General features: G+C 30.3%; 1 long non-coding RNA gene across 3 annotated transcripts; it reads left to right on the top strand.

The window, feature by feature from the left end:
- Positions 1–3,835: 3,835 nt before the first annotated feature.
- On the top strand, positions 3,836–9,921 carry LOC129913889 (uncharacterized). Of its 3 annotated transcripts, none has more exons than XR_008772107.1 (4): positions 3,836–3,854; positions 8,877–9,389; positions 9,447–9,580; positions 9,670–9,921. It is a non-coding gene; the product is annotated as an uncharacterized LOC129913889 (long non-coding RNA). The 3 variants fall into 3 exon arrangements; XR_008772108.1 differs by having other exon boundaries at positions 9,447–9,601; XR_008772106.1 differs by lacking the exon at positions 9,670–9,921 and having other exon boundaries at positions 9,447–9,644.
- Positions 9,922–12,064: the final 2,143 nt, after the last annotated feature.

The following is a 12,064-nucleotide window of genomic DNA, read 5'->3' as shown; positions in this document are numbered from 1 at the left end:
GTACATATAACTAATAACATTCGTAAATTCTTCGTACGAATGCATTCGTAATTTCTTGCATTGTATTCGTAGTATTTACTAATAAATTCGTACTAATTACTACACAAATACTAATATTCGTAGAGAAATTTATTCGTAGGGTACCTGTACGCATTATTCGTAGAATATACGAATAATTCGTTGAGTGGTACCAAATTTTAACCGAAATATCCGTTATTTCCGTTCTTTGTTAATCGTTTTCCATTCCTAAATAGCATCAAAAAAGTTAGTTGCTATACGCGTGTCGTCGCTTGTAGAACGTTTATATTTTACGGAAAATATAATAAGTTAAAATAAATATAATTTAGAAACATAAAATTTGTAAAAATAGTGATTGAAGTGATTGCAGAACCGAGAATCGCAACAAAAATCAGGTGAGTAATCTATGTTTAAGTTTAAATCATTGTCCTTTATAGCTTATTTCATTAATCATTTTTGACTTTTTACTTTCATTTTGGAATATTCTTTCAAGGTGGGCATCAAGAATTCATCAACAATCAGCTTTACCAATTGGCAAATGGCGGACCATATCAAAACATCTTTGGTTACTAGTACTTTTCTTAAATATTTATTGTAAGTATAGACATTCTTTCGAGCTACTTTCAATGTTTAATGTTTATATATTTTCAGTGATCTTCCAAGAAAAAGAATATGAACACCGGGGAATACATATGGTATAATATTTAAGGTCCAAAAACTCATAAATGTAAAAAATGTATGCAATAAATTTTTATAGTTTTGAAGTACAGTTATATGCTTGGGTAATTATTTCAACAATTAATATATTAATCAATGGCGGAAAGTTCTACAATAAATAACATTCGTACATTATACGAATAGCACTGTATAATGTACGAATTATTAGTAAAGCCATTCGTAAATATTACAATGCTATTCGTACAATATACGAATAGTGCTGTACAATGTACGAATGAATGAGAAAAGCATTAGTAAATACTACAAATTATTCGCGCAATGTACGAATGGGAATGTAAATCTACTAATAGTATTCGTACAATGTACGCTTGATTTTCTACGAATACTAATAAAATATTCGTAAAAGTACTAATAAACGTCCATTTTACGAATAATATTCGTGGCTGAAAACCACGAATAAAATTCGTAGAATGTACGCAGTTATTAGTACTATTTACACATGAAATTTTTTGAGTGTGTCAGCCACTGGAAATCGAACCTGCAACTGTTGGGTAACTAGGCGAGTGCTTTACCATCAGCTTATATCAGTGTTTTAAATAAAGTATGGTTAAGCTGAGAGTTCTAAAGGATTAAATAAACCAAGGTTGAAAATTCTTATAAATTAATAGTGCATTTTGCTACGCTGAGCCGCGCGTTGCAAACCAAAAATGCTAAAATTTACTAAGCAAACGTTCTTATGAGAACCAACCCATAAGCTACAAATCGGATGGAGTGTGACGGGTGCGATGGAAAAAGTATCCCAACTTTGAACTATTTAATCCGACAGATTCGTTGATACCGTTGTCAACAAAAGATCAGTTCAATTTTCGTTTTATGAGTGCACACCGGAGAATGTCAGAACTCAGAACAATATTGTTTTTTTCTCCGATTTTGTTTACTATTGTTTTTCATTAGTGAAAAAATTGTAATAAAAGTACCTAATATTTAAGGCCTTCAGACATTTCTGAATTCAATAAGATTCTGAAGAGTTCAATTTTACAATACCACAGTCTGATAACACTGGTAGGCAAAAAAACAATAAAAAGGCAGGAGCAAGAACTCTGTTCGGTGATTTTGATTAACTTGAATGTGCTGAATTCAAAAAGTGTTTATGGATTTATAGTTTTTGAGCTCTGCTCATCACTATAAAGTTCCAAAAACTATAATATTTTTTGACGTTTGATTTAAAATATATACTTTTAGGTAATATTTTACTTTTTTTCATCCAAATCAGGAGTCGAAAACTGGAATTGACTTCAAATCTGCTTCAAAAAACAATAAGTTACCTTAACCACCAAGATTTTCAGGTATCATACATACATTTCTATATCCAATAACTTCTAGAAAAAAATTATTTTGAAACAAAAATTACATACATATTTAAGACGATAAAATATGGTTTTTGGAGATTGCATAAGTAGTTTTGCAAAAAAAATTTAAAGGTTATGAAATTCAACGTCAAACGTACAAAAAAATGCGTTTTTGACCTGTTAATATTAAAATATTTCGAAAACGTGACGTGCCAGTGAAATTTTGACTTTGGATTCGGAATCAGCACACTAAAATCCTTTAGAAAAGTATGGTTTGGTTCAAGCTCTATTTTCGTTGCCGACCAGTGTAATCTGTTAGTAAAAATTGTTTTTAACTGAAGACTAGTTCTTCTACCTACCATTTTATTTTATTAAAAATAGAACAACGATAATAGTTGAAAATTGTTAACATCAGAAAACATCAGAACTTTCTTAGTGCAGATTTAGTAAAGAGGAAAACATCGAACAAACCTAGGAATTTGAAGTGAATTTATTGTATGGGTCACCCCTTTCCGTCTCAGCCGTTAAATTCAACGGATTTACTGCCGCATGGCGTGCAACGGATTTTATGGGTTGGCTCTTTACATGATTGCATTATACTTTCAAAACTCACCAGAGGATTGAAGTTCGTAGATTTTATAAATTATGACAAATTTTCTCTCAGGATTATCAATAGGTACTGTCTACAAAACATAATTGATAGCAATCATCTCGTTTATTAAAACATAAATTTCTATAAACTTCATTTGAAAACCCTGATATCCTGATAACACCTTAAGTTAAATTTATTAATAATCCCTTAAATCCTTTTCTTCTACTTCCCAGGAATCAAAACCGAAATAAACTTATTTGAAGTCATAAACAAAAATATTTTCACTTCAATGGTAAAAAAAAACTAAATCCTTTTCATGGGTTTATACACTTTTTTTTTTTTATAAAAATGGCAGCCAATCTCTCAAAGCAAATATTCCACTTATATGTTATGTATAGAGGTAACTACGTTTTTTTTTTATTATACGGTACTTGACGAAGGAGTTGAAAGAATAAAACTTAATCCTGGGTCCAAACAATGTTGAGAAGAGAAAAAATATATTCGTTTGCAAAAGGATTTTTTCTTATCAACGTAAACGCACATCCAGCCAGCATACATAAATGGGTGTAGAATGCGAAATTCTTCCAGGTTAAGGTGATGCTGGGAACGATGTATATTTTTGTGTTATAAAAACAATAAACTCCCAGAGTGATTGTATATATACCCTTTTTATTTTCGAGGTAAATCTGTGTGATAAATGATATACCCTTGTTACTATATGGAACATTTCTTTTTTATTATACAAAAAACCCAACTGAGAGAGAGAGAGAGTAGGTACATGTAAGGACTCCGACCGACCGACATTGATTTATTTTTTTTTCCTGCTTGCAAGATTGTATAAAAGGTATTTTTCGAGTACCTTCAATAGGGTGATACAATAAATGGTTTAAGGATTCAAAAGAACTTTGAACTTTGTAACGTAATATTGATTTCGAAAAATTATGAAGTAAGGATCTAGTTTTCGTAATCGTCTTTCTTCTTTCCAATAGTTATGTTTATTGTTTGTTTCCACATTCTGAACTTATTTTACATCATTATTTTAAATATTTTTAGATTTTAATTTAAAACACCCTGTATGATTTATATGTAATTCATTGTAACGTAACCTCTTCAAACCATAATGCGTCTCCATTGGCAATTCTAACTCTGGTTAAGTGTGGAAAAAAAGAAAGGAAAAGAAAACCTAATTCGTGTTCAATTCCAAGAGTTTATGTGTGGTGAGAAAAATAAAATATTATGTGTATTTTGGAGAAAAAAAACCAACCACTCCTAAAAAAAAGTTCCTTTACTTTATTGATGGCAAATTTAGGGCGCCACTTCGTGCAGAAAACAAAGGTTATTTGTTATTGAAAATCTGATGTATTGTCAATTTTTGGCTCAATCAAGTTTTGTTCAGATTGGCATTTTTTGAGATTGATTTTTTTTTTCTGTTAGAAGAGCATTTGAACATATTGGTTTAGTAATAGAGAATGTTTTTAAAGAGATTTTTTTAAATAAATTCCTCAAGTTGTAAGGTTTCTTGAAGTATTTTCACAATTGCACATAATTATCAGGAAAATTAAGTTTAAATAATCTCCATAAGACAGAGTGAGAAATCAGCCTTTGAAGTATCATCCTGAGGGATATTTAATTTAGGTTACAAACAAAGTGTTCTGGAACTTAAAAAGGTGATAAAAACGTACCTACAGTATAAAATTAAAGCTCAAACGGGCCAAAAATATCTTTAACGCTCAAACTACGAAGATCAAATTTTTACATGATAGACAAATAAGGCAAAAAATAAGTCTAAAAGGAAGCTAAAGTTCGTCAAAAACTCAATCACATCATCGGTGCAAACACTCTTATACATTCCTATAAGCTCCCAGGACAAAGCCAACTTTCTGGCAGTACAATTTGTCGCCAATTCGACATTTCCAAAAAGCAGCCTGGCTTCTCCCAAGCTTGAGAGTGTAATGAATCAATCATGGTCTAAGTGTAGCGGATCTCTTATTGATGGCCACTTTAACCTAACCTCACCTTACAATTACTGTAAAATTGAATTTACGTTCCTTATTCCTAAGGTCATTTAAACGTTGTTTAATCCTCAACTCATGTATCTCGAAGAATGAAAGCTTTATAATGGGCGGCAGAACCACTTCGTAGCAATAGCTGTACTAAAAATTTTGCTTTTATAAAGTCTTACAGTAGCAACGCGTTACCAGGTTTTATAATTTTATACAGAATCAATTAATTAACGAAAAAAAAATTAAGTTATAGCACAGGACTGTACGCGCATTTTTTTGTATTTAATAATTTTTGTCACGGCTATTTGGGAGGTAAGCACTTAAGTGGGTTTTACTGTATCAAGAAAATGAAAAATTTTCCGTCTAAATAACTTTTTAGTCATTTGGTACCTATTTGATGTGAAAAATGTGCCAAAATATTTTTGGCCAGATTTTAGACCAAAATTCCACAGTGTGCAACGGTAGAATCTGTAAGGCTTTAAAGAATCAAAACATTGGGAGATCCATTGGTGATTTGATAGCATAACCGATATCTCACTGAATAATGGATCAAATCTTTACACTGCTTTAGAGAAAATAAGATTACTCGGCTTGATATTTTCAAAGCATTTGATGGAATTTGGCATCAGGCTCTTTAATCGAAAATGCGTGCTTTTGGTATTTTGTTCCAATACAAGTTCTATGGGATGGTTTTAAATCTGATATTTACTACATAAATGCAGGTTTGCTCCAGGGTTCCGTTCTATCTCTGATTCTATTTCTTCTAACTATTAATAAATGACCTTTTATTCAAAACTTCTAATCGACTGAATCGACGACGACTCAACACTTAGCTTATTTCATGTCATACCATATTAAAACATAGGTCTTATGCTTTTATTGCAAAATGCATTCTTAATATGAACTTCACACAGTAATATCTCTATAACCACTCATACGATTTTCAAAAAAAATAACACTTTATAAGCAATAGTCTTTAGGTTTGATTTGACAAAAGCCTCATGGCTGTACGTCTTTGGCCCAGGTCCCATATAATTTTGCCTAAACTTTGTGTGGAAAATATTCAACTTTCGGAGTGATTTATTTCAAGAAGTTTTTGACCATCAGATCTGTAGTTACGCTTAAATTATACCAAAAAAGTATTAGCAAAGGCCTTTAGTAGCTACAAACTTGATTTTAAATTACTGGTATCCATTGTAAAAACATCCCAAAAAATCAGTACAGTGCAATTATTACTCACAATTTGCCAATCAGTTTTGTTTAAAACTCATTTGCGTATTTTTTCGTTTTTCAGGAGAAACTTTTCGTTTCAAGAACAAGAAATGTGTTTTAAGACCATTGAAAATAGTTAAGGAATTAGTATTAAATGTTTTTCTATGCAATAGACCAAGTCTAATGGCAATCGGTCCACAAATTCGATCCGTATTTATAAAAATACACATACACAAAAATTCACAAAAGCCATAAGGATGCAATTGAAATATATTGGTTTACATACTTAGTTTATATTTAATCAACCCCTCGAAGTCAGTTTTACTTTAAAAGTCCAAAACTAACCAATAATAATTGAAAAGGTACTTACATATCTGTCGGTTCTTAGTAAAAAAATTAAAAGATGCATATAATCAAACGATTTTACCTCTATAAAGTTTGGACGGACAGGGTACAAACTCCAAATTTGCCGTAATTTAGTAAAAAAATAAATACTACAATTTTTGAACTTTTTTTTCATTGATTTTAGGTTAGAATTTTAGTCAAAACTAATTTTTACAATTTTTTAACTACTTTAACTTGATAGAAAATTTAGTTTTCTATGAAAAGTGTCTTTGAACCATTTTAAAGTTAGGCTTGGTTTTCAAGTTAAAAGTAAACTTTTTAGGCCAAGGACTCTGCAATAAAGACTCTTGAACGAATTTTTTTTATTTTTGCTATGGAGCTCGGGTCTATTAAATAGACTATTCGGACTACTACCCTAAATAGAAAATAAGTACATACATATGTTAAAGTGCAACATTTTCTGTTATCTAGTTTAAAAACAATGATAAGGAACGTTGTATTGGAATGTCATATATAGTAGAGTAACTAAAGCAAATTATTAGGGAACCCGGCCGAACAGCTCTGATTTTGACGATTTTTTTTTTCAAACGTAGGTAATTAAAAATACTTTAAAGTCTATAGATTAAAAATTGCAGGTGTTGCCGTATTGTTTTTTAAAATTAAAATTAATTTTTTTTTAACAAAACCATTTTTTTTTGCTTAAATTTCATAAAACAAATGATAGCAAAAGACTCTCTAGGTAATTTAAGGAAAATATATAAAATGCAGTAAGGGACAATCTTCCATCGTTTAAGCGATAAATGCAATTTTCTAACATTCTGACCTCAAACACAAACAAAATATTTTGAAAACAACGGCAACACCTACAAAATTTTAAAATACATTTTTAAAAAGCCAGAAGCTCATTCTTATCTCTTTAAATCCACTAAATTTAATCAAGACTTTTTGAAAAAATGGTCCTCAAACTCAGAATTAAAAAAAAAAAATGTTATTAGAAAAATTTAAAATGACTTTTTTCCAAACTTTTTCTAATAAAATATGAATTTATTTAAAAAAAATATTTTTTGGCCATAAATATTATCAGTTGAATTTCGAAGCAAAAAAGGTAAAATATATCACACTTTTGAAAAAAAAAAAAAATGAAAAATCACTTCAATTTCAATGGTTTTTTTTTATTAAAACTGAATTTTTGCATTGAAATAATTAATTTTCTCAAAGACTATGGTAAATAGGAACTTTAAATTTTTGCTATTTAACTTTCAACAGTAAGGGTTATTAAATGAATAAAAAATAATTTTATGTTTAGATGTTGAACTTTAAAAAAAAAATAAGTTACATTTTTTTTTCAAAACTTTTATTAAAAAAAGTTCTTCAAAAATGAAATACTTTTTAATTTTTTTCATAAACCGTAATACATTTTGACAATTCCTTTTATAATTTGAAATCATAATAAATGCGGCCAAAAAAAATTTGAAAATAAATGCATTTTATATTACGACCAAGTTTAAAAAACGACATGTTAAAATTTTTTCAATAATTTTTTTTTTCAAAAATCTGAGTTCAATTACCATTCTTTCAAAAGCCGTTCATTCAATTAACTTAATTTTAATTTTACATATATGACTAAGATTCTAGCTTTTAAAAAATGTATATTTGAATATTGTAGGTGTTGCCGTTGTGTTCAAATATTTTTTTTTTTGTGTTTGAAGTCAATTAATAAGAAAATTGCATCTATCGCTTGAACTATGGAAGATTGTCCCTCACTCCCATATATTTTTTTCCTTAAATTTCCTAGACAATCTTTTGGCATCAATTAATTTATGAAATTTAAGAAAATTTTTTGAAAAAAATTTGTTTTTGTTCACAAAAATCTTCAATTAAATTTAAAAAATCAAAACGGCAACACCGGCAATTTTTAATCTATAGACTTTAAAGTATTTTTAATTACCGACATTTGAAAAAAAAGATCATCAAAATCTAAGCTGTTCGGCCGGGTTCCCTAATATTGCCAATTTTTGAGCTTTAGTTACTCCACTAATAAGAACGCTTATTTTATGAATTCTGACACAAAATATTTATGAAAATCGTTCCACACAAACAATTTTATTACATTTTGATAAATATAAAATTTTAAAAGCCAAAAAAGACTTAACGCGGCTTAAAAGTGTTTACATTAAAATTATATTGTCTGGAAATCATGATTCTATCTCTCTAAGCACTTAAGGCACTTTGCTTGTTTTTTTTTTCCTTAGAACATCGTTCTTTATGTAAATTTTCTCATGCTTTAAAAGCTTATAGGTCGAATGCGGTTTTTTCGGAGTACTTCAAATTTAATACGATTTACGAATTTACCCTTACTTTTTTGCTAGTAAATTTAAAACCTTTTCAATGTCGTCATAATATACATAAAATGTGTCTAAAAGCCACCCGGCTTTTAACCCAAAGAACCATCTCTTATTTTTTTTTCTGTCGACATTTTTTAACATTCACAAAGAGAATATAAATACATATAGACCATTTATGTGTTTGTATGTAGTACATTTTTTGTTCGACCCTCAGGATACACTTTGATTCATCCCACATCCAGCAGCACCTACATCTCTCATAGCCTATAGACAATTGTGTACACCAGCAGACATCGAACGTGTTTTTTATGTAAAAAGTTATTTCTCGTTACAGCAGCAGCGCACCAGCTAACTCACCATAACCATAGTGTCCTATATTGGCGGCTAGAGCTTACTGGGGGCTTCCATAGCGTGGTCAAACACCTACCCCACAAATGAGAAATCTTTTGCCCTATGAACTTGTGCTTGCATCAACCAACCAACATCATCTCATCATTCGCATCAGCAGTGAAGTTTATAGAGTCCCGTCATGGCCATCAGCAGCGACATCGACAGTTTTCCTATTGACTTCCACCCTTGAAGGCAATATGATGTAGTGAAACTAGCGGAGGTGGTAACACAAAGTCGGGAGTCCGGAATTCTGATTGTGAAGCCGACACAGCAGAGCATATTGTAGGAGGATTGGCAACGGCAGGCAGTAGCCTTAATTTAACTTTCATAGCTTTGTCTCGCCTTGTCAAATTGTTGAACCAAAACTATACAAAGGCCATCATGTCGAACAGTGATGGCCAGTTTTCAATTATGGATATATCCAGATCAAGCATTCACGTCGTGTCGCTTGTCCATGGTAAGGAACGTTTATTAATTTCCGAATCCCCACTATTCTTTGTATTTTAATAACTAGCTTCGTTGCTCGTTTCAAGTCCATGTCAAGAGGGATTACTAAAAATAATATTATGTCCACGAGTAGGTCGTACGAAGCTGCTGGGTTGAAAATTGTTACCTAGGGCTTTGAAATCCGGAGAAAACTTGAAATATGTAAAAATTTCCGTTTGAAATGTCACTCCTTTATTATTAAGTAAATTTCATTTCAATTCATCAAGTACGATATTTTTCTTAAATTTTAGATTTTTTATCATGGAATCTTGGACGCCATACTTGAGTTTTAATCTGGACGCAAAAAAAGTGCCTTAATACAGATTTTATAGTTTTTGAAAGAATTGAAAAGAACAAAAGCTAGTTTAATTCTTCAATAAGGAAAATCAAAGTATTTTTTAGTACGTATACTATTCAATAATCTTAAGGGTATGTGAAAAAATGAGTCAGAGAATCAGAAATAAATTGTATCAAATAAATTATGAATGGGTCACTGTGGTGTATGTGTAATATTTTTTTCAATTTTCCATTTAAATAAGTAATTGGTATTTCGAAACACAGGAAGAACTAATAGGCTTAGAACTGCCAGCAGATTTCTTTAGGGAGGAGGTGCGTTTTAAATGATAACAAAGAAATTCTGGGATTTCTGCTAACAGAATTGAGACATGGGTAGAATAATAATATTCTGACTGAATTTCAAACTGGTTTCCGAAAAAAATTCTCCACAGTGAACTATATTTTCGTAACTTCAATCGTTAAAGTCGTTTAAGTCAAGAAAGTTTTCGTTCTCCTATGTTTAAATTATGCTGGCACAAAAAGTACTGAGATGTAAAACTATAGGAAGTTCTAAAGTTTGGTTTTTAATTTGTATGAATTAAATTTGGGTTGGGGTCAAAATTCTGCCGGGGTCAAAATTCTTTTATCAAAATTCTTTTATCAAAATTCTGCTTTACAAAATTCTGCTTTCAAAATTCTGCTTTACAAAATTCTGCTTTCAAAATTCTGCTTTTCAAAATTCTGTTTTTCAAAATTCTGTTTTTCAAAATTCTGCTTTTCATAATTCTGCTTTTCAAAATACTGCAAAAAATTAAAAAAGGGTTTGGAAAATGTTAAAAAGCGCGCGCTTTTTAATTTATCAAATAAAGATGAATGTTCAAAAATTTGAATAAGAAAAGGAATATTTTGTATCAAACAACATCGGTTCCAATTAGTTTACATATTTTATTTGAAAGAAAGTCAGTATATGGAATTCAAAAAATATTTGCGACACTTAAATAAAAAAAAATTAGGAAAGTACCAATGTTGAATTACATTAATGAGGTGTATTTTTCTTTAGCCAGTGCATATGCTATAAAAAATAAAAACAGAATCGGCAGAATTTTTTTGTTCAAATATAATGCTGGCAGAATTTTGAAAAGCAGAATTTTAAAAAGCAGAATTTTGAAAAACAGAGTAGAAAAAAAGCAGAATTTTCGCTTAAAAGGCAGAATTTTGAAAAGCAGTATTTTGAAGCCAGAATTTTGACCCGATCCCATTAAATTTTGATTGTGTACTTGACAATTTTTCTTTTAACTATCGATTTTTAAGGTTATTTGAAAAATTACGAAGTAAACAATCAAAATTTAATTATTTATATGAAATTTGACAACAACAACAACCACAACAACAACAACCACAACAACAACAACAACAACAACAACAACAACAACAACAACAACAACAACAACAACAACAACAACAACAACAACAACAACAACAACAACAACAACAACAACAACAACAACAACAACAACAACAACAACAACAACAACAACAACAACAACAACAACAACAACAACAACAACAACAACAACAACAACAACAACAACAACAACAACAACAACAACAACAACAACAACAACAACAACAACAACAACAACAACAACAACAACAACAACAACAACAACAACAACAACAACAACAACAACAACAACAACAACAACAACAACAACAACAATTGCTGAATTTTTGTCAACATATTTTGCAAAAACTAAATTTCCCAAAGTTGTAGGTTAAGTATGTATGAGCGCGTGCGAACATTTAGTTAAATTTGACATTTTTACTTAAAATAAATCAATTATTAATAAAAGCCTTAACACGTGTCACTCACAATCACATCACACCGTCACAATATAATACCGGCGTGAAAATGTACCTTTTAATGTAAAAATCACGTACGTAAATAAAATCAGGTAACAGGGCATTAAAAAATTTATAACCCTCTCAAAGCCTCAGCATATAATCCCTTAAACAAAAATGTAAACCTAACGTGTCTAAAATCAAGACACAAGGTGACAGTGGCAGAATGGAAAAGGTAACGGTAACTGTAGTCTAGTGTTACATTTTATCAACATTAATATTCAAGTAGCTTTGCCTTAATTAACGCATTGCGCATTTCTTATGAAAAAAAGATTTTATTCACACCTCATCACATCCTTTTACTCACTTGAATTTTCTCGTCCTTGGTATGTGAATGTATGTGTGTCTGTACAAAAGCAACAAGAAAATCAAATCTCTCCTCCATATTCCGAACACACCCGTGTATCTCTTCATGAGAAGCATTAGGGAAAAATAAACTTACCGTTAATTATGTGGGAGTTAGCTGTT

Source organism: Episyrphus balteatus, chromosome 3, assembly GCF_945859705.1.
Source record: "Episyrphus balteatus chromosome 3, idEpiBalt1.1, whole genome shotgun sequence".
In the NCBI taxonomy this organism is placed as follows: domain Eukaryota; kingdom Metazoa; phylum Arthropoda; class Insecta; order Diptera; family Syrphidae; genus Episyrphus; species Episyrphus balteatus.
The sequence above is the reverse complement of the archived record's forward strand: the minus strand, read 5'-3'. Positions and strand labels throughout refer to the sequence as shown.